The sequence below is a fragment of the Phasianus colchicus genome, chromosome 2 (genome assembly GCF_987193195.1).
Source record: "Phasianus colchicus chromosome 2, bPhaCol1.hap1.1, whole genome shotgun sequence".
Classification (NCBI taxonomy): domain Eukaryota; kingdom Metazoa; phylum Chordata; class Aves; order Galliformes; family Phasianidae; genus Phasianus; species Phasianus colchicus.
In genome coordinates, this window is record NC_143437.1 from 14716739 (window position 1) to 14739953 (window position 23215).

Genomic DNA, 23215 nt, shown 5'->3' on the forward strand with positions numbered 1-23215 from the left:
GAAGAATAGATGGAAATGACTTCTTTGATTCTGGTCTTTCCAGCTACTTTGCTTGAAAGCAAGCCAGAAATACTGAGAAAAGAGAATTACTTTGGGCAATTCAACTTCTTGCCAGAGTCAACATGGTGAATAGATACAGGAATTTGGAATAAAAGCATGACAAATTTAAGTCTTCTGACCATGCAGTTCAGTTTCAAGATTAAGACACAGATTTAAAATATGCTGTTGCCTGAATGCTTATGGCCCAGTCTCCAGAAAGCAGCTGTTCTCTGCATTGCAGCTAGGAAAAAAAAAAAAAAAAAAAAAAAGTCTTAAAAAACTGGAACTGGCAGTAGTTACTCATTCGGATCCTTTGCTATCCTGGTTGCTCTAGTAGGAGGATGCTCAGGTGCTCTGTGAGTGCGGAATCATTTTACATGCAAGAAAAGTAATAGCTGGAAGGAATTCACATAGCTCTAAAACATTTTTGATGTTGAAATCTGTCAGCTCCATCCAACTGGGCTAAATACAGGCTAGAAATCTGAAATGGGATCCAGTGTTCACCCTTAGGAGGTGCAAAATACAACCTCTGGTCCAAGGAAGCATTCACAAAGGTGATGTAGTATTTCTGTGTTTTCCTACTTTTCTAATCCTGGATCATGAACAAAAGTCTTTACTGGCCCAGATCTCTATGCCTGGATGTTCAGCTGGAAAAGAAGAGGATTTAGCTTGAGTAAAATCATGGATAATCCAAACGGAGATCAAAACTGATGTGAGATTAAAGGAGAGGCAATTCATTATTAGTGTTTTTTGAGCACCTCTTAACTTTTTGGCCTGGACATGATTGTGATATTTCTTCAAAAGGCAGGAAGTACAAGATAAATCACACATGAAGACCTATTCCTCTGTTATTTGTAACGTAATTTTGTTGACAAACCATATGTATACATTCTGACTTGGAAATGTCAAAATGTTTATTTTCAGACAAAATATTTCAACAGTTCAGACTACAAAAATGTTCTGAATTTGATTCTGTGGGGAAAACCATTTGGGCATTTAATATTGATTTGCCATGACAATCATAATTTCCTGAGGAGGAAATTGTGATTTTTTGATCAGCTCTATTCAATATCACAGGTGTTTTATTGCACCACTGTCCCGCAGATAGACATGCTCAAATTTCTGCCAGCATTTCAGCCCACCCATCTACTTAGCACTGTGTGAATACAAGTTAGACGTGTCCGGCTTGGTGACTGCTCTGTTTGGTGAATAGTCACATAAATAATTGATATCTTAAACACTGGGTTTGGACTGACAAAACATCTAACCAGTAACTATTGATTAAAACATGCCAAATAGTCCTCTGCATAAGTTTGAGCTCTTTCTGATCTAATTTGTATCTGGTTATAAAAGCCTTCATTCCAGTTATGCTCATTCAGTTATTCCAGATTTACAATAGCATAAATGAGACGAGGATTTGGCCTATATTTGTTTTTTCCCCTGTTTTAAACAGAGCTACTCTCTCTTCCTTCAGATGGGACAAGTCACATTCAGATTTGATTGAACTGGTTGTATTTGGATTGAGGGACAGTCTGCATTTCCATGACTGAGTACTTGGGGTATTTATAACAGTCTACCCACAAAAGCAACTCTCTTGAGCAATAGGCTGAAGGCTGGGGTAATTAGATAGTGCTGAGGACCCTTCCTTCACACTCATGCTGGCTAGCTGAAACCCTGCATGGGTGATCATTGCTATGCTGTCATAAGAGCAGCAGAGACATGCTATTAATTATGGCCTTCAGATCTAATCTTTCTGGAAGGCTGGAAAGACATCCCTTTTTTTTTTTGGGGGGGGGGGGGGGTTGTGTTGTTGTTTTTTTTTCTTTCTAAAAACCCGTTCTGTAAATGACCTGGGTTTTGCATCTTGAATTTGTCATTTGTGGCTGACTTCAAAGAGGAGATGGCACTATGCATTTAGTGATACGATGTGCTGGGCACAGTCTGAATGGGGAATACATGCGGTTGTTGAGATGGCAGGAGAGGAAAGGACTTTGCTACAGTGTGTTCACAATGCAGAGGATCTTCAGCAAGCAGACTCTGCTGTAAACATTTAGGAAGGAAATGGGCAATATGCCAGCAGGGTTTGTGAGTGACACACAAGGTGCAATCAAGCTTCTGGCTTGATTAATGTGTGCAAGAGATGCAGGCAATCCATTGCTGTCATGTTAATATTAATTAATGACCAACAATGCCTAGCTCACTAGGTTTGATAGTGTAGATCTGTTAATTCACTTACTCCCAAGGTTTGCTTTAGCAGATGGAAAAGGATTATTTTACCATACTTTCAATGGCAATTCAAGTCTATTTTTATCTCTTTTTTGGCTTGTGTGTAGGAGACTGCCACCTGTTTTTTGCAGGTTGTTTTCAGCACTGCAATCTAGATTAAAAATTGGCCTAGTTTGTGCTTCATGGAAAAGGAATTTTTTGCTCTAGCACAGAATAATGAAAGTATCCAGGGCCAGCACTGGTGTCCAGCCCTCTGCAGTTGTGTGAGCTCTGGCTGCAGCAAGCAGTTCTGGGTCATCAGGATCCCCACTGCGGGGCTGCGCAGTCTCCTCTGTTCAAGCCTCCTGGTTTTGGCATGGAGTTCTATAGAATAGGGTGGGTTTATGGGCTTACTGTCTGCATGGTTCCATTCAGTACTGCCTTAAATGTCTGTGTGAATAAGAATGCATTAAGAGAAGACCCGAAGAGTCATAATGACTCTTGAGAACATTAAAAATTCTAGGCAGACAGCCTTTAACACAGGGAGTTACTCACTTTCAATCTCACTGGGGTTTAGCAGGAGTTAGTCTGGTTTGAGAGTTTATCATTCTCCACTCCTTACATTAGTGTGGACTTTGTCTCTCTGATGTGAATTTCAGTTAGTTTTCTTTGCCTTCTGCGGCTCTCGCTCCAGCATCTCTGAAGCATCACCAAATCAGTCTTGGTAGTTATTCCATGAGACTGCATTTACAAGTGCCTGAGTCCCTTTCTGGACCTACTCAAGAAATATGAACTCCCATATATACCTTTTTCGTTGTTGTTTTCTTGTACTAATTAACTTGTAACTTGGTCTTCAATTGTGCTAAATTTGATACTTACTTTACTATAAACACCCATTTGTTCCACTGGGCAACACAGCTCTCTGAACATCTGGGAATCATCATGTGTCATGAATGACATGATGTATCCTTGCTGTTTCACTAGCACAATGCTAGATGTGATGGGTGGAAGAAATGTGTCAGGGCAAAGATTAATACACACTGGTTTGTGACTTGTGACTCACAGGGTAAACTTGATTCTCTCTTTGATGGTACAGATCCAAGGTCTGCATTTTTCCTCTCCCATTTTGGTCCTGGTTTATAGCACAAAAGCTTGTACTAATGGCTCTAGAGTTTTTGATAGCTGAATCTGAACACTTCGCTTCAGTCTGGTCCAACACCTCTACCTGAACTTGTGTATGCCATAGCTGCACACAAACCTTTCTTCTGGGGAAGGTTTGCTATCCTTAGGCTAAATAACCAATGAGAACTTGGTCATATTTCCTCTGTGCTTCCCTTTGGTAGTGCATGTTGAACAATATCTTCGAGTGCCCTCTGTCTGGAGGATTAAAGAACAACTTTCTAACAAAATAGAACAAAACAAAGGCATCAGTATTTGATTTCTTTGTTACAGTTCCATACTGATTTCTGTTTGAAACACCGGCTGGTTTCACATTCCTGCCCTCCCATGCTTCAGCAACACCATGAAGCTGATACTGGAAGAAGCATTTTTGCAAGCGTAAGTGAAACTGTAGGAAAGAAAAGATTCAAGTTCTAGGTGCATAAGTGCTTCCTTGGGCACAGTGGATCGAGGCAGAGATTTTTGCTGTGGCCACTCATTGCCTTTCAACTATGCCATTAAGTTGGCACACAGAGCTATTCATATTTATATTTCCGTGGGTGAAGAACAAACTGGAGTATGAATCAAAGCCCTCTGGAGAGCACTGGCCACTTGTGTATGCGCACAGGGGCTGTCTTCTGCCCAAGATACCACAGGTCCAAGTAGAAAAGAAATATATTTTATTTATTTATTATTCTCCCTCTAAGGGCAGGGAGAGTTTACACGGAGGGCCAGAGCTGAAAGAAATCTGTGAGTTTCAGCAGTTTGTTCTCTGCCTGACTCTGGCAAGGGTTCCAGTCTGGCCAGTGGCAGCAGAAGCAGCAGTGAATACAGTCAATGCTAGATTCCTTCACATTTCTCTTTAATCCTGAACAGAAATTTGGGACTGAAACACAATGTAAGGGTTGTGTAAAGCTGAAGGCTTCAGAGGAGGCCTCTCCAGGTGCAGAAACAGTCAGGAGTTTCTAGACAGAAGCTCTGGGATTGTGAAAAGGTCAACTATGTTCATTTATATCCTTGTTGGTTTTTTTTTCTGTTGTTGTTTTTTTACCTATTGTCATGGATTTTTACGATTTTTAATGACTTTTTTTCTTTCTAGGAACTGCATTAACTCTAATTACAGCTTACCATATCTCTGTTCATTATTACATATTTGGTGAGCAGACAGCAGGAAAAAAAAAAAGGAGAAATTATTAGTCTTTTTATAACTATTGCCATGGTCATTAGAAGGGAAATGTGGTATTTTGTCTGTGAAGTTTGTCAGAATGAGGCTGGAGACAAGCGAGCAATAATGAGACTCTTGAAACCTGTCTGCAGGTGTGTAGCAGAGAAATAACAGGCAGGTGCAGAGAGTGAGTCTTTAATCAGAGTTTTGGCAGGGATCTCGTTCAGGGTCTGACGTTTGGCTTATGTGCCAAGGAGAAAATTCTGTAGCAAAGGACTTGGAATACAAAATGCAACTTCTGTTTGAGCAGAAGTTTCTTTCTTTCTTTCTTTTTTTTTTTTTTTTTTTTTTTTTTTTTTTTGTAATTTAATTTTCAGTTTGCTACCATCTCAGAAAGCTGAAAGCATGACTATGGCTCCTTGTCTGTCTGAGGATAGTTGGCTCTAATCTAGAGATAAATGCGAATGTCAACATTTTCCATAAATACTGCACTGAAAAAAAAATGTTTTCAGACAAATCTGTTTTAGCAACAGTTGTGATTTATTTTGGATTTCTTACCAGTAAGTAATTGAGCAGGTTAAGTAACCTTTGTGTCGCACTCAGGGACAATGCAAGCTCCAACACAGCACTGGAAATGAGTGGGGAAAAGGTATTTTTAACATAGCAGAATTTCAGTGATTTGTTTAATTAGTGTATATCAAATTAGGACAAAGAACAGAAGTATCAACATCTGTGCTCTGGGAGATGTGAAGGAGAAATAAGTATATAGCAAGAAAAAAAACCACCTTGCTTCATGGGGCGTATAGAGGTGAACAGAGCATATGAGTGGTCCACAACTGCGATTTCCACAAAGCATCTTAGTGCTCTGAAGATGTGCACTGAATGACAGAATCGCAGGAGTTGGAAGGGGCCTCAACATACCATCGAGTGCAACCCCTCTGCTAAAGCAGGTTGCCCACAATAGGTCACACAGGTAGATGTCCAGACAGGTCTTAAATATCTCCATAGGAGGAGTTTTCACGGCCTCTGTGGGCAGCCTGTTCCAGTACTCTGTCATCCTTACCGTAAAGAAATTCTTCTACATGTTAGTACAGAACTTCCTATGTTCAAGTTTTAGGTCATTACTCCTTGTCCTATCACTACGCACCACTGAGAAGAGCTGGCCTCATCCATTTGCCTCCCTCCTCCCTTCACATGTTTATAAACATTTATCAGATCCCCCCGCCGTCTCCTCTTCAGGCTGAACAGATCCATGCACCTCTGAATCCTGAGTTGAAGCAGTACTTCTTCCTGACCTCCCTAGCAAAGCTGTCCTGCTCTGTCAGTCTTTCCTATGAAAAATGTTAACCCTCTCTTTTTCTCCTCTCAGTTGCCTCCATTTAACCTGGATAAAATGCCAATTTCAAACAAGAAGTAGTTTTGTTTGAAACTAGGGCACTGAGAAAACGATGATTAGCTCAGACTATAAATTTGTCAGAAATTCTGAACATACTGAAGAAAGCTTGTTTGTCCAGCCAAAACTTACCTCCCAAGCTCCATGGCTGAATTTCAGTGAGCATGATGCAGATGCACTGGCTGTGGTGAATGCTCAGACAATATTAGAGTTATTACCAATCACAGATTAGAGTTATTACCAATCACAACAACTTAATTAGTGACTACTCATTTTAAGAGAACTGAGAGACACCTGTTGACAATTTGTAAAGTGAAGAAGGATGAATGGCACTTTTCATTCATTTGGCCCAAAACAAATAGCACATCACAGTCTTCTGCCTTCACAAATCAAATCTGGAGCCTTTGCAGCAGCAGCAACTTGCTGAACTGAAAAGCCAAAAACAAAAAATTTGACACTTGTATACCAGTGTCAGACCTCTTTGGATGCTTGTCATTTGCATCAGTATTTTTTCCATTAGTCCACAAATTCCATAGTTCATCATTTCTTAATTCTCTAAATCTTGACTGTATTGTACTACACTACTTGGTGTCCTGAAAACAGTAGAGCTTCTAAACCAGACGTTTTCACGTCCTTCCCTTCCTCCTTCCCTCTCTTAAGAGTCTTCTGAGGACCGATGTCATTATGCTATGTTCAAATAAGAAAGTGGTGTTGCAGTTTCTTGCCATGGGGAATAGGATAGGGCCGAAATTTCCAATCTTGCAGGTCCTGCACCCAGGACTTCCACGGTAGGTGAGAGAGTGCCTTAGCTGGCAAACTGTCAGGTACTCGCTCAGGTGTGAACCTCTCTCTCTCTGCTACATTAAACTTTGAGGAGGGTACGTTGCAAGCTGGGGCAAAATTAAAGTGGCTATCTGATCAACAGGAAGATCTATAGCTCTACACTCATCATATAGGCATGAAACTCCCCGCATGCCTTACACAGGGGATTCTTGGAGCTGCTGTGAATTGGTCTAAGCAACAGGTAGTTCAGACCCCCTACATGTTTAAGCCCAAAGGGCACTGCAAGAATCTTCTGTGTGGTCTAGCATCTTTGACAATATTTGTAGGGGTTATACTTGTCCTTCTAGCTTGTTTGCAACAAGAGCTGTGTGGTCTTCACATTGTTCTTTGAAGTTAATGCAGAGTCAGGAGGACACAATTAAGGTTCAGGAAGGCTGATTTCAAGTGAACCTAGAGCATTTGGGAGGATAACAGGTCTCAGTGCTTGCTGTGTACTTAATGCTCAAAATACAGAAAATACATGATAAAATAAAGCTATGCCTGAAAAGTAGTGTGTGAAAATGTTATAGCTGAGGTAAATTTTAGCTAGCAAAACAGCTCTGAGGAGCAGGGCAGTAAAAGTTCAGAGTATCTACATTTTAGTTATACCAGGCTGGTGTGTCTTAGTATCACAGAATCACAGAATCGTAGGGGTTGGAAGGGATCTCCAGAGATCATTGAGTCCAACCCCCATGCCAAAGCAGGTTCCCCACACCAGGTCACAGAAGTAGGGGTTCCAGGCGGGTCGTGAATATTTCCAGAGAAGTATGCTTTGGGGTAAGCAAGAGAACATGAATATCCAGCCTAATCTGTAATCTAAAGTCTTGGAATAGTTTGGATTTTTTCATATTCAGCTGGTTAGGGTGGTAGGACAAGGGGAAATGATTTCAAACTAAAAGAGGTGAGATTTAGGCTGGATGTAAGGAAAGTGTTTTACATTAAGGGTGTGAGGTTGTGCAGAGGTGTGGAAGCCGTTCAAGGGCAGGCTGGGCAGGGCTCTGAGTAACCTGGTGGAGCTGTAGGTGTCTCTGTTTGTTTCAGAGGGGTTGGACTAGATGGCCTTTAAAGGGCCTTTCCAACTCAAATGATTCTATGATTCTAATATGTCTTTCAGATCCTTACTCTGCTCCAGATTTTCTAGCATATTATGGAAAAGTCATTCATCATCTCAGTGTTCCATATTAGATGAGGATTTCAGCACCACTGTAGGCCACAGAAGGCTTATGGGAGCTATAGAAGTTTAAAATACACTGTATCATATTATTCTTCTATTGCTAAGGTGAACGTAACCATCAGTCATATTCAAATTACTCAATTTCAGTATATAGTAAATGATAACCACTCTACAAAAGAAAACTTCTGGCAGGGTTAACTTATCACTTGTTCTCAGTTATCTCTTTTGCTCTATTCTGTTTGTCATGTGGACCACGTTAGATCAGAGTAGTTCCTTGATAAATTTAGGAGAAGGGAAGGTAAATTGAGATGTCCAGTGGAAGGTAAAAAGCATGCATGTAGTACAGGGAGAAGTAGATGCTATTTGCTAGCAAGGGTTGATTTTATCAGCAGAAAGGAAGCAATTTTATTTCAAGAATAGTATTGTAAGGATGCTGGCCCAGCAGTTTCAGACAGAAAAACACTGAAGGAATTAGAGTAAAATGGCAAACTTTCTACAGATAAACAAAAGTAAGACAAAAGTTAGCAGTAGCTGTTGAATTTAGTCTGAGTGCTGTTTAGATGAAGTTAAGAGGTAGAAACACTTCTGTAGCTACCCCATGCAGATTTGGGGGTTGGTTACTGTTCAAGATATACAACTCAAGCTCCATGAGTTTTCTGACCAGTGTTTAGGAGTATAGATGTATGAGTGAACATAGAATATTTTCCTCATTTCTACTTTAATTTGTCTGAAAAAGTCTCTCAAATGCTGCATCTCCTAGCCTGCTGATACAGAACATATAGTACAAAAACTACATTTTTTCTTAAGTGCAAAGTGAAAGCTTATATTATGGATTACTTTGCAAGTAATTATATCAATTATTAATTAAACCTGCTTAATTGATCTTAGCATAAGTGCAAAGCCAAGTATAATTATCAGTATTGATGCTGGAACAGTTCCATCACATGCTCTTCATATCTTTGTTTATCTCTTTTAGGTGATCTCAAAGAAAAATACTCAAGGGGAATTCGGGGACCAGAGGTTTAATGGTTGCGGCTTTATAATCTTTATCAGAGCACTGAGGCAGTAATAGGAAGATAGGAGTAATCACCTCCAAGATTTCTGTCACCTCAATCAACCTTCAAGGGAAAATCATCACAAGAGAGCCTCCGGTATGTCTGATTTAATCCATATTTAGAGAATGTTACATAATTTGTGTGATGTTAACACCTTGCAAGCTCTAGCCACAGGTCAGGAATTTGCTGTGATAAATAAGAAATGAAAACAAAAAGCAAGTCCTTTTCTAAAACAAACAAACAAACAAGCCATTCCAAAAGGGTGGTGTCTTATCTAGGTTGTTTTGTGCATGTTTGTTGCATTGCATGATTACATAAGTTCATGAGATGTGCAGTTGACCTCATCTTTGCAGGGAACTGGAAGCTCTGAAAATTGAGATAAATCTAGTTTTTTTCTGTGAATTAGGAAACTTGGAGAATGTACATGTCATTGTGTATCTAGGTGGCTTGAGTAATATATAGTGGTCATTAGGTCAAGAGGTGATGATTATAAAGAATCTGTCTTAATTATGCACTTGACAGTGTGTACTAAACACTGTAATGTGATACATTCTCATTCTGGACCCTAGTATGATAACTATTAACCTGTAGATTTAATTCGTTTTCATCTGTTTATTTAATTTTGTGGGAAGAGATTGGAAAGATTTCAGAAAGGTAAATATGACTGGTGTTCTATGAGCTTTGCAACCTTGGCCATATTGGTGTTATACTGGAGCACGTTAGGGAATATGGTCCTTCCTAAACTGCAGAATTCAGAGCTTAGTTGCTGTGCCTCTGTCCCTGTTCGTCTAAAATAGAACATGAGCTAATTCAAGTTGTGGCCAGCACCAGCAGAGAGGGAAAAGGCGGTTCGAAGTATCAGTTCTGCTGAAGCATTATCTGTGACTGTATACTACATTCCCTGTACTAGCCATCTGAAACAGATGTCTGCTTGTATCGGGACTGTCCATGTTGTTAGTGAGGTTGCCGTGGAAGCATGCTTACTGCACAGTTGGCTGGGTATTGCACATCTGGTCAAGGTCTTGAGCTTTATTTCTCTTTTGCCTGGTTTGGGACTTCAGAAGCATATACTCATATTAAGCCCAGGGCTGTCTTTGTTCCATGAGGCTGCCCCAGCTGGAACCTGTTGCTGGTTGACACACTAAGATCTTGTGTTGAGACTGTTATATTCTTTGGCATATTACACTGCATTTACATCTTTTAATTCACCCCAGCAAACAGATGGGTTGTTTTAAGAACCATGTGTAAGAGCTTTCATTAAAACCATTAAATGACACCAGATGGGGATGCAGAATACTGCAACAGGGCTGCTTACTACCATGTTGGACTTCTTGAGACATATTTGGAGGTAGAAGCTCTTGTTGCCACTATCCTTCTTTTCTGTTCTGTCCTAAACTCTGCTTGCCTGCATTGCAGCGACCCAAACATTACTGGCAAATACATCATCACTCACTATGGCAAATATGATTTTGGTAGATATTTTTTACAACAAAGAAATCTCTAATTAATTTGAAACTGAATGTTTTGGTGCTTTTTTTTCTCGTAAATGTCCATTCTCAAGTTTTGCTTTTAACTAAGCAAAAAAAGCAAACAAACAAAAAATAACTTTGCTGAGGATATTCACTGCCAGAGTAACTTATGAAATTGCTCCTTAAAGTGCCACTGAGGTGTTCTCAGGTGTTCTAGCTATACTAGCACCTTAAGTATACTAGTTCCTAGAGAGCATGCCAATGGCTTTAGAAGGATAAGAGGGATAAGTTTCAGTAAGAAAGTAGATTAGTAGATCTAATGAATCTTGACCTCTTTGATTGAGATATTTAACTGAAACTGATTTTAAAAATTTGTTTTTGATTTGGGCTGGAAGTCTTGTGAAATAGATCCTTCTATTGGGAGTTTCTCCAGCCACTTCACAGTTCCTGAAAGAGTGAAAATATCTTCCTGATGGTATGACAGTTGTTTGGTTCTTCTTATTTATGCGTCTAGCATCTTCTGGAGTGACTACAATACTGAATAAAAACTTCATTGTATTTATTACAGTATATATATTGAATAACAGAATTCCTAAACAATTAAATTTTAGAGCCATTGGAGGTCAGTTTTTTCAAAGTTTAACCTAGAATTTAGGACACATTTACAAATATGGAAACAGTTCATTTTTGTCAGATACCAGTTTATCCTTTAGGTAAATACACAATGTTTTACTTCAGTCTTATAAAAAGATAATATGTAATCATTTGTTATGAAATTCTTATCTGAAAAGCAGCCTAAATTTTAAGAGATTTTTAGAAGAGTTAAGTAACGTGAAAGGAAACTAAACAGGGCAATTGAGGCCATGAATGAATGTGAATTTATTTTAGTATTTTCTGAGGGGAAAACATACTGCATTTTGGTTTAACAATGGAACCCCTGAAATCTGCTTTACCCAGGGATAGCACAGCAGTATTTTCCCATATATACAAAAATTTGCTTCAGATTCTTATATAACTTTATAGTAGAAAGCTTCATTATATCTTATTTATTGTAATGGATAACACAACCATTTGTTTATGCTGAATTCTTCAGATTCTATAAAGAAACCCTTTTCTAGTTGAGAAAAATTAAGAACAACTATTTCACATCCCTATCACAAATTAAAATTTAGTAGCTCAGCATTCAGTAAAACTGGAATTCTGTGAATTTCTTTAGCTGAAAGTCTGTTCTTGGAATAGAGATCAAATATATTCTTTGAATGAAATATACTGGATTTGTTTTTTGATATGACTGCAGTGATTCATTTTCAATCCTGTGATCACTCAGCTGTAATCAGCCATATGAATTGAGGGGCATAAAATGTTTTAAGGCAGTTGGTGAGTCTAATTGACTCAGTCTTTCCTACGAGTCTGGTTCACTGGCTGATCTTTCCCCTGTGTACCTACACTCAGCTGATTCTCCTGATACCTCATTTCAGACTAAACGTCCCTGTGTAGCCTCATGGGAGGCAAACTGCTCTGTAGATTCCAGTCTGGTACGAAGAGAAGTATTTAAATACCTTTTGGTTCTAGCTCTATAATTTAATAAGTCAATGGACTTCTAGGTTTTAGCTTTAAATGAAAATCTTTAATGCATTTCAGAAACTTACTGTACTGAACTGTGCACTCTTTTTCAAAGCTAAAATTCAGCTCTAGGTGTCACCTATTTCACCCATCAGCATATTTGGACAGTTTTATGGCTCTAAATTTACTCTATTTGCTTCACTACCTGAAATTCCTGTCTTCAGACTAGTTCTGACAGTGTGGACTGAGAGTCCCAGCTATCAAGAGCACATCAGAGTAGATCTGCATCCATACAAGTGTGTAAACACAAAGACCAGCACTCAAGCCTTACCTTCTGGTGAACTCTGCCATTTACTAATTTATCCCTGTTCGAAGTTTTCTCTTGTGTTTCCCTTCTTCTGTGATTTCTTCCCTTAAAATCTGTGTGGCCTGGCTTCTAGTTCCCAACTGGAGCAATTTCTAGTACAGCAGTTTCACCTTGAGCTTTGAATAAAAACCAGCAGGAAAGTCCCACAGATTCCTGGAACCCTGTTGTAGGAAGGAAAGAGGAATATTGCAGGTGTTGAGCTAATGTTATCAAGCTACCATAAGCAATAGAATATATTGATAAGAGAAAGCACTGTATTTATGGTTTCTGGTATATAAAATAGTGCAAGTCCTGTTTGAATGCTTCAGAAATTAGTATCAGATGACTTAGGAACCTCTGGCATATTTGAATCTTAAGTGGTTACAGAAAGTTTTGCTCAGGTTTTCCTTCAGTAGTTGTATGTGTTTCTGTTTATTTGAAGGCAGGTTGGTGAAGTTTATGAATTCTCAGGAGAGTGGAAAAAATCCTGCTCTCAATGAGACCGAGCTTTTCTGAGGTCAGTGTGTGTCTATCTGTGTAAGCTCTTGCAGAAAGATTTGTCTGCTCAGTCTAGTGTTGCTGTTATTTTACAAATACATGAGCATGGTCTTACTGCTGCTATGCAGACATCTGGCGAGGCAAAGGGTCAGCTTCAAATTAACATAGGTTTTGTCTTCAAATGTGGGTTATTGCATGAAGCACCTAAATGAAAACTTTATAAACAGTGGAGAAAACAAAAAAGGTAAAGTAAAAATGACCGCTAGTATGTTTAAGACATTACTGTCACCAGAGCACCAAAAAAATGTGGTGCAGAGATGTCTCAACAGCTCAGAGTATGTTTCCATGTTTCGTTGTTGTTTGTTTCCTAATTTGCCTGCATCTGGCCTGATTGCAAAGCCTGTGTCTTGATGGGCAAGCACTGCAGTGGGGACCACCGGCCTCCAGATGGGGCAGAGGAGCCTTCTGATCTGCCCGCCCTCTGGCCTCACCAGGCTCCCACTGTTTGCAACATCCTTTGGTAAAGGATGCTCTTCTGCCTGCTCCTTGCTGTTATGGATTGGGTCAGTTGTAGGAAAAGCAGTACTTTTTAATCTCCTCGAGGTCTCTTGAGTCACAGGGGAATAATAACTCATTGGGGTGGTTGGAGCTTGAGAGGGACTTGGAGTTTTATTTCTGTAGTTCCCTGGCAGTATCTTTTACCCTTGGGACAGGACGAATAGGAGTTCCATGTACAACAGGAGCCAGAAATCCTCTTCTACAGGAACCACCCAGGCCAAAAGGCCTCCTTCCACACTAGTTCTCTGGGAGCAACTCACTTGTCATCCAGGGAATCTCTAACATAAGAAAGAGACCTGGTAAATGGTTTTCTTACTCGCAGACTCTCCTGGCTGCATTGCTAACATTTCTACTGATCAAAAAAACAGACACAAAGGTGAATAAAAGTAAACAAGTGAATAAATCTTTGCATTTAGAAATAATGATGGTTGGGGAAATCCCCCTCCATTCATAATTATCAACCCTATCTTTTTCTACTTTGTGGGAATAATGATCTCATTCTCCTAAAAATTGTTAGCATATATAACTTTTCCATACAACTCAGCTTCTTTTACTCTAAGTGCAGGTCTTACGTACGGTAAAATTAATTGTATTTTCTTAAGTATTTCAATTTATCTGGTTTCCAGGAAAGCTTTTTTATCCTGTTGGATATCAACCCTTGTCTTAGATGTACAGTATCTTTTTCATTATTATCTCCCTGAAACATGTTTTCTTGTACAACTAAGAGAATGTTTTGTTTGAAATAGTCTTTGGAGAAAGAGAAGTTATTTTCTCAAGTGCTAAAGTGCAGACTTAGAAGTTAGTACAGTGTTCTGAAGACTGCTGAAATTTCAGGATGAAGTTCTGTGTATGAATATAATGTTCAGATTACCAACTCAGACTTAATTTTCCAATATTCTCATTTCTGGTTATTTAGTTTTGTGCATTCAGGTATTCTTTTCAACTATTGATTCAGTATATGCTACCAGTAACACTGTCAAGGGTCCTGAGTCATGAAGGGACCTATGGAATAGTAGCTGCCATAGGGCTAATTCCTATTGCTCTTCTATGTGGCTTAAACTGTAACAGTCTGTATCCTTAATGCTCTGGTGCTTAATCCCTGTTGCAAATTGTGGGGCACAGTGCCCAGATTATGCTCAGATAGTACCTTTAAATGTTCCTAAATACCCTATGGGTATTTGAAGAAATTATCTGTTCTGTGCAATTCCTCAGTTTCTTTTAACAAGAATGTTAATGTAATCCATGTTAGAGTTCAGCAAAAGTTATTTGGCTTGCTTGTTAGCATGTGTGAATAAATGTGTATATAATTTGCACCAGAAATATAGATTAATGTTTACAGTATCCATTAAAAGACATGTAGCTAGTAACTTGTTTGCATTTGCAAACTGTCATGCAAAAATGTGTATACATATATGTATGTAGTGTGTATGTATGTGCGTTTTTACTAGGAATATGTCCTTCAATGTTTCTGTGATTTCAGTGGGTTGAATGAAACACCCATGAAAGCTTGCCAGCTATACTGACGCAAGCTCGGGCTCATCCTATAAACATTTACGCTTCTGAGTAACTTCAGTCACGTACAAACGCTGGGACGAAAGAGGTCTTATGGGTCACTAATTCCAGTCCTGTGGTATGACAGCAAGTCATATAGTGCTTCTCATAAAATGGCCAAGCTTTATTCTAAAGCTTTCCGAGTTTTTGCCTGACATCCCTTCTACTGGAAAGCTTTTCCATTACCTTGTTCAGTTGCTAGTTAAAAACTCTTGCTTCATTTTCAGCCTCAGGTTAGTCATGAATGGTTTCTACCAGTTTGTTCTTGTGTCAATATTTTAAGTACCTCTTCTTCCTCCCTGGTGTTTACTCAATGAGAACAATCATTCAGCTGAAGTTATTTATGTGCATTTGCAGCTTTAGGTCCTTGGGGGTGGATGTTCACATGTATTTTACTTACATACAGATAAACAAGAGAATGGCTTTACAAGCCAGCCCTGTCAGAATGATTAAAACAAAGTGGGATCCTGTAGTAAATGAGATAAGGATTGTCTGTGAAACAAGCGTCCTTCAGTGTACAGCTATTTCTGGACAATTGCAGCAGGCTAGCTTTGCAGCAGTGTGATTTATATCAGGACAAGACTCTTGCTCTTATAAAACATATAGTGCCACAGCCCAGCATGGATCTGTTCATTGTGAAAGAAGACATCTGAGTGTGCCTCCTATTTTTCTAGCAATCAATCATATCTCAGCTGGCAGAGCTGTTCATTCCATCTTTGGGTCTGAACTGAAAGGATGGCTTACACTTTGGTATTATTCATTCTGCGCTGGTATTTGTCATAGATTGATTAATTTTTCAAAGATGTTTTTTCTTTCCTTTATAATCCTGTAACTTCTGCATTTTCTGTGCCTAAAACAGTCAGGATTTGGGATGCCTATTTCAGGTCCAGTATGTTTAATTTGAGGTAGAATGGGCTATGGGAGAGCTAGACCTTCTCTTCCCACCTTCCCCTGGGCAATCACTCTCCAGCAGCATCCAGCACAGGGCAGACTTTTGCTTCTTTGCAGCAATGTCAGAATAAGGAGAGGAGAAAAGGAAATTCATATGTCATATGAATTGGCCACGTGACCTCTCTATCCCTTCTCTGAAAGTAAAATATTGAGTGACATGGGAGGGAAGAAGGCAGCAGAAGTCGTACAGTGATGGCAGTGAGTAAAAGCTGACATGGGAGATTACGTGAATGTCTTGGGCTCAAAAATCACCACATCAGCTAACAGTCTTAGCAAAGAAACCAAGGACTGCATGAGACAAGTCTTTGTGGGGATGCTCTTCATAAAACTAGCTTGATTTGCCATCTGCCAGCTTGTGCCCAATACCTGGATAGGCTGTGTGGACTTATTCTAAAGGACTGCTGTACTGGCATTAACTTGACTCAATATTTTAAAAAAGAGATTCCTAATTAAAACATATTTTTAAATAACTAGAAATTAAGCTGAAAAATAATATGGATAGAAAACTATTATTTTTTTTTTCTGTAAGAGGACAGAGGAAGTAAGTTTCCTGTGCTTTCTGCTAGCTACCCAGATTCATTTGTGCATACTCAGGAGTGGAAAGTTGCTGGTGTTGCAGCAGTACCAAAGGTGGCATTTTGGACAACGCTGTCATACTCTTGGAATAACCCCTTAATAAAATGAAAGGAGATTTTCTTAAGAATGTTGGCATTGCAAGCTGGCTCTCTGTAGCTATATTAGAAAGTTGTTGGCAGCCTGATCCTGCATTGCCAGGTGATTTGTGCAGCAACTTGTAACAGCAGTTAAGCAATGAAGTCAGGTGCCCTTCCCAGAGGCGACAGATGAATCACTGAATTACAGGCATGGAAGTGAGATGGGAGCAGTGTGGATACATGCTAATGAAGACAAAAGATGGGAGAAGTTGAGGTGATCAGTGAGCCCAGAGAACATGCCTTGGTGTTTTTGTTTAAGCTAAATGCAAAAGGTGGTAACTGGAGGATAAAGATCAGGACCCCAATTAAGAAATTGTTTGGGCAAGCATCAATTGAAAGTAGCTTAGCAGATGGTTATCAGTGGAGTTTCATTGATAAGAAGCGCTTGGAGGTTGGAAAAGGCCACCCATCTATTCCATTCCTAGTTCCCTGGTCTCTAAAGTGAAGCCTCCTTTGTCAGTCACCTGTGGCTTCTGATGTTCATAGTTTAAACCTGAATGAAATTCAACTGTCACCATAAATATTGGTAGTATTCACAAAGGTTTATCAGAGCTTATTCTTAGGCACAGCTAAATAACATAGAAAAGATACCCTATATTTTTCCTCCAGAAACTCCATGTAGTCTTGGCTTTCCTGACAGATCATGCAGAGATTTTCAATGAAATGCAACCTGTATTGTAGCTCCACAGCATAGGATTCACAGGATAGGATGTTTTAAACCTATTTTGCAGTTGTACTGTATTATCAAATAGCTGGCTGTGACACACTTCAATTAATCCAGCCACACTGACGCTCTGACAACAATCCTTTCTGTGATAAAACACTAATATTACCACAGACAATGGATTAGAAGAAAGAAGGCTAGAACTGAGCATGGATCTAGTCGGATACCTGCAATTATGCCTCCAAGCTCATCTCTGCTCACCTTTGCTTAGTTCAGGCTTTAGTTCACGTGTCTGTATTCCCTATTCATGGGGATGTGTGGGAATTGTTTTGCTTTCAATGCAGCTACCGACAGCAACACAGGCACTGAACAGAAGTATAAAATATGGAGTGATTACCTTGGTTCAGGTTGTCTCAGAAAAATGGCTAACAACTTCATTTTGTCCAGCCCTGTGCTGATAAGCCTTCCTACCACAAGTAGGTAATATCTTACATGTTTCCACTGATAGAGTACAAACCCAGAGCCAAGAGCTGGGAATTTTTTACACAGACAATCAGTCACATTTGATGTACCCAGGAAGGGCAGAGGCATCCTTCCTACAATCTGGCATGTAGTTTTATGGGCATTTCTCTTACCCTCTTCCCCTCATGTGATTGGTAAGATTTGGTTAAATCAAAGCACAGTGTTCTTTCATACAGGTCGATATTTGTAATGAATAGATGCATAATCTTTAAAGTGTAAATCATTTAGAAAGATTGTGTTGTGCTTTCTTACACCTACTGGATATCTTATGTAGGTGAACTGCATAGTGATTGCGTCTTGCTTTTGGTAGCGCTCGTAAACTTGTCCATTGTATCTGATATCATTTCTCAGAGTAGTTTCACATTTCTACATACTGAAATGGAAAATCCATATGTAACAAGAATAATTACCATTTTAAGTAATTAAATGGCTAACATTGTCTATATTCAATACCACATTTAGTCTCAAATTCTGAATCAACTTCCCATTGATCTGAGTGTTGAATTGGGTTCCAAAATACGCCCTACAACCTTAACATTAAGCACTTAACACTTTTCAAAAGCTCAGTAAAAATCACAAGCTTTCTCTAAAAATAAATTTTCAGTTTCAGTCAAAAAAGGCATTACAGAAAAAATATTGAAGTAATTTTATCAACCTTACATTTGACCTTGGAAGTAGCACGCCTTGTAGATAAAACATTGTCAGACATATTCTCATTTTCCTTATCCTGTTTTTGCTCTTTAATATGAGATAAAGGTTTGTCTGATGTTTTCAACTGTCATTGTCTTTATCTTTGTGTTCTTTGTATCCATATGATATCCCACTCAGTGTTCTCCATTAAACATTATCAGATACTGGCCCCACATTCAGGACAAGCTCTCCCAAGCAAAGCACTAAGACACAAAGTCTGGCATCCAAACTGCTGGGAGATGTGTGAAAAATTAGTAACGAGGATTTTACCATTAAAAATTATAGGAACAGCATTCTTTTTAATTAAAATTTACAGAACAGGTCTTTAGGTTAAGTAAAAAAAATACTGTTGCCTACAGTTCCTGGCAATATGGTACTCTTTTGTCTCTGCAAAGGATATTTTTACTGTTACCAAATAACCTAGTTTCCAATACAGTGACTTCATGGAAATCCTGCTCTTTTGTATTACTGAAAATCAAACACTTTCTACAGCAGTTAGAGTAGCTTTTTTTTTTTTTTTTTTCTAACTGTATTTCAATCTGTAGGTATTACATAAGTATGTTATATATGTATATATATATATATAAGCTGAAATTTTAATAAAAGCCTGCAGGCACTCATTCAAACCACCTAACGCCCATTTAGTAACCCTCAGAGCAGAAGAGCTCTGCAGTGATTGCAACATCCCTCCCTCCAAAGTACTTTCCTATGTGTTCATTTTACTTGATAGGATATTTTTGAGAAAGTTTTCCAAACTCTGTAAACCATTCTAAAATAAGTTCTAAAATAAATATATTGCTTTATACCTGTAGCTCCACATTAATCCAAATTTGTATTTCTTCTTTGTTATGATCTAATACTGAAACAAAACCATTTGCAAGTGATCCAGATCTGCACATCAGAGGCAATTGTGAATAGGATATGCATTATTCATTCCATAATTGAATGAGTGAGAAAAACCTCTGCTGATGAATGTCCCTCGCAAGACTTTCATAACTGGACACTCTGCGGGTTTAAGATGGGTCAGAGCAACTTCACAGTGGAGAAAACCACAAATCATCATAAGAAATGTTGTGGCAAGGCTATTTTATTTAAATAACTCCAGTTTACCAAGCCCCATCGTAAGAAAATGTATATCTAGTTTCCTTTGGTAAAACACAGCAGGAAATAATTTTTGAGTATTTCTAAAATGTATCTAGGAATCAGGGTGTGATGCTATGTGGATAAGGCTGAGCAAAAGGGATACAGCTGGTTCTCTGTACCTTGCAGTGGAATAAAAACTGAGTCACTACCATGGAAAGGTCGTTCTGGTTCTCTGAAAGTGGGTTGGGAATTAACATCAGTTACCCAGATGTATCTGTAATATTCAATATATCATTCATAATTTTACACAGAAAAATAAGCATATTGAAGTAGACATCATGTAAAATTAGAGCTATTGGGAGACTTTTCCAAGGAACAATAGGAGTTTTGCTTTTATTTCAACAGGACTGAAATATATCCCATTTCTCATAAGAAAGAGCAACAAATAATATTTATTATCCTTTTGATATGGAGCCATTACTGGAAGCCATTATCATCACATTTCAGGTTACTTAATCAGTTCTGTGAACTGATAACCCACATAAATAATTGCCTCACTGCTGCCAATAGTGCTCTTGGCACACTATGAAAATAACATTATTCCTTAAGAATTAAATCACAATGAGATTTTAACTGACAGATTAAAGGCTTTCTGTAGGTACCTCAAATATTTCCATACTGAGCAAATGAAAAGAGACCCACCATTTTCCTGGTATGTGATATAGGTGAACCACAGTTGAGCTCCCTGATGGCACAAAAATGAGATGCATGTGTCCAAACATGCCAAGCAAATGCAGATGATGAAAAAGAAAGATTAACTGCTGAAGAGCCACCTGCTCTCCAGAGCATTTCAGCTATCAGGCACACCCAGGCTGATACTGTAACGCTCAGCAGCATATCCATGAGACTTCAGGCAAGGACTCCATTATCTCTTTGGCCCTTCTTTCCTGTGCAGAGCAGCTTACATATATGACATTGCACAAGATGTTCATTTTTCATTGATATTCCTCACTTTTGCATTCATTTCTTTTGTATCAAGCCTTTTCACCCCTTCTTCTTGTTGGAAATGTTCAAATAGCCAAAGCTCAAGCACAATTATTTGTCCTGTTATTTTTTCTGATATCAGTTTATCTAGTTATCTTTGGCTCAATTTATAATTGTAGCTTGCCTTTCACTATAGAGGACTGAAAATACCTGTCCTGCAAGAAGTTCAGATATATCAATGTTTTTTCTCATCCTCAATGATGACAAGAAGTCAGGTTGGCCTTTCTGTTGATACCAAAATCTGTGCATGGATAAGACCTCCAAATGCTGTGCTGTATAGAAATGAAGGCAGCTGACGGATGGTGAACTCAGCAGAGGGGAATCTCCAAGCAGGATAGGTAAGCCAGGAGAGGCAGATGCTCCATTTTTGAATGGTGTGGTCCAAGTGTCACTTCGGGATGACCCAGCAATGGCACCTGGACAAGCCCTCACTCTCGTAGCAGAAGGTTCAGTTTCCCCTATGGGTGGGCAGCATAGGCAGGGGAGCTGCCTTGAAACCCTGCCTACACTGCTGGGATCTTAAAAGCCACAGGAGTGAGAATGTCCTGACAATTTCAAACTGAAAGTGGGATAGCATGTTTTAGCAGCATTTTTCACTAACAGAAAAATAAAAGATGGCATTTGTGTTTAGATTTACATCCTTTTATATTATACCTTATTCCTCTAAGACTTCTCATGACCTTTGTGAGTTGTAGCCCAGGTGTTTCACTCTTCCTTTGTACTCTTTATTTATCTGGCTTTTATTCTATATTCTGTGGGAAAGAGAGGCAGACTTGATAGTTCAGGAGATGAGGTCTGGCCAGACATATCAGACCTGCAGAAGGGAGTGAGGAAGGAGACACCTGAACTTCAATTGCTTTGCAGGGAAGAGTGATCTCATACTTGACTCAAGTGGAAAGATTTCATTTAAACTACTTCACTTTTCTTTTGCAACACTGGGTGGGAGGTTCTACAGATAACAATTCATCAGAAAATTTTCTGGCCTGAACTTCTCGTTAAAGTCTGTGTTGCTGTATTCAATTCAGCTCTCCTGGTATGTACCAGCACTACCTGTACTGGCAAGACATCAGCTCTTAGGGCATAATCCTGAATCTCAGTAGGCAGTTGCCCCAGTAATCTTAAGGAATTACCTCTAGATGTCACTCATGAACCCTTGTCTTATTTAAGGCATTTAAATAGTTAGGATACCTCTGACAAAGAAATCCTGTGGTCACCCTACTTGATTACCTAAATATTTGTAACTCCTTTTCTGTACTGCTAATCAGATAAAGAGTAAAGGCAGAGAAGGCACTTCTTCAGCAGTGAGCCTTTGTAGCTCACACAGAAAATGAATTTAAAGTATTGATTAAAATAGAGTAAAAATTAACCTCAGTCAGGATATATAAAGATTTCTGTAGTTTTGATGCTGATTGAATACACTGGGAATGCTTAGCATGAAGTGATAGTTGATTTATTTAGATAACACTGTCTTGTTTGTACTTGTTTAGCAGTAGGTACAAACATTTGACCTAATACATTTTCTGTCCCTCAATTAAAATGAGTAAATGGCTGTTTCAAAACTGAATAAAAGTGTACCCTCTCCAAGAAGTAAATAATGTCTTAGATTTCAATGGCTTTTCACTTTTTTTTACTTAAATACTTAACATTTTTTGCTTGCTTTTTTCAGAAATCAAAATATTCATTCAAACAGATCTGTTCAATGTGTTCAAGGGGAGAAAAGAAGATTCCTATCATTTAACAAACAAAGCTTTTAAAAATAAGTAGGTGGTAATGAATGTCTGGCAGTGTAAAGCAAACACATTGGCAGATCAAATAACAGTAAAGACAATGCAAATTTATAACATAATTAACCTCTTCATGTATGCTAGTGGGTACGTATACATTTATATTTACATATATAAATAAATAAAATTTATTGATTGTTGCCCCTTTTTCTTCCACTTTGCTTTGAAAGACAAAGTGCTGTATGGAGAATTCAGACTTTTATTACTAGAAATGCAGGGGACAACAAAATGTAGCCGTACCTCAGTTTCTTATGACCAACAGGTTCTACAAGTACAACTTATAAGTAAGGGAAACCGCACTTTGATGTCATAAAAATTTCAAAGTTTGATGTTTTTTAACCAGTAATAGAGAGAAAAATAATTAAATAAATAAATACATGGGGCTGAGACCATCTGTGAAGATCTTCAAACTATTTCAAAAGAGTTAGTCTTGCAGTGTTTGCATGTATACATAAATATTCCCAGATTCTTTTAGCAGTAGTTCTGGAGAAGAACAGCAGAATCTCTCAAGTGTTTAATTGTGAATAATGTGATTAAAATATTCTCGGCTGGGGGAGATCCTCCCTGTGCCATAGGAGAAAACAGATTTGACGGATTGAGCCAACCTCTTCCGTACTGGTGTCAGTGGCTCCCTAGAGAGTTTGAGGTTACCTGTAATGATTGTAAGACAGAAAGTTTGATTTGCTCTTTCTTTCTGCTTTGATTTTTATGCATACAAGCATGAATTTGCTGTCATGTATATATTCCCAGACGTATTTATGGGAACTT

At 38.7% G+C, this 23215-nt stretch overlaps 1 long non-coding RNA gene across 12 annotated transcripts in view; it reads left to right on the forward strand.

Moving 5' to 3' along the window:
* Positions 1 to 23215, forward strand: part of LOC116231831 (uncharacterized) — a 287614-nt gene that overhangs the window by 110910 nt on the left and 153489 nt on the right. For 11 of the 12 annotated variants that reach the window (XR_016463972.1, XR_016463974.1, XR_016463975.1 and 8 more), the window contains exons 3-4: positions 3697 to 3801; positions 8933 to 9107. This is a non-coding gene — a long non-coding RNA (uncharacterized LOC116231831). The remainder of the gene's footprint in view (positions 1 to 3696; positions 3802 to 8932; positions 9108 to 23215) is intronic. The other variant, XR_004167537.2, reaches the window with a different exon arrangement.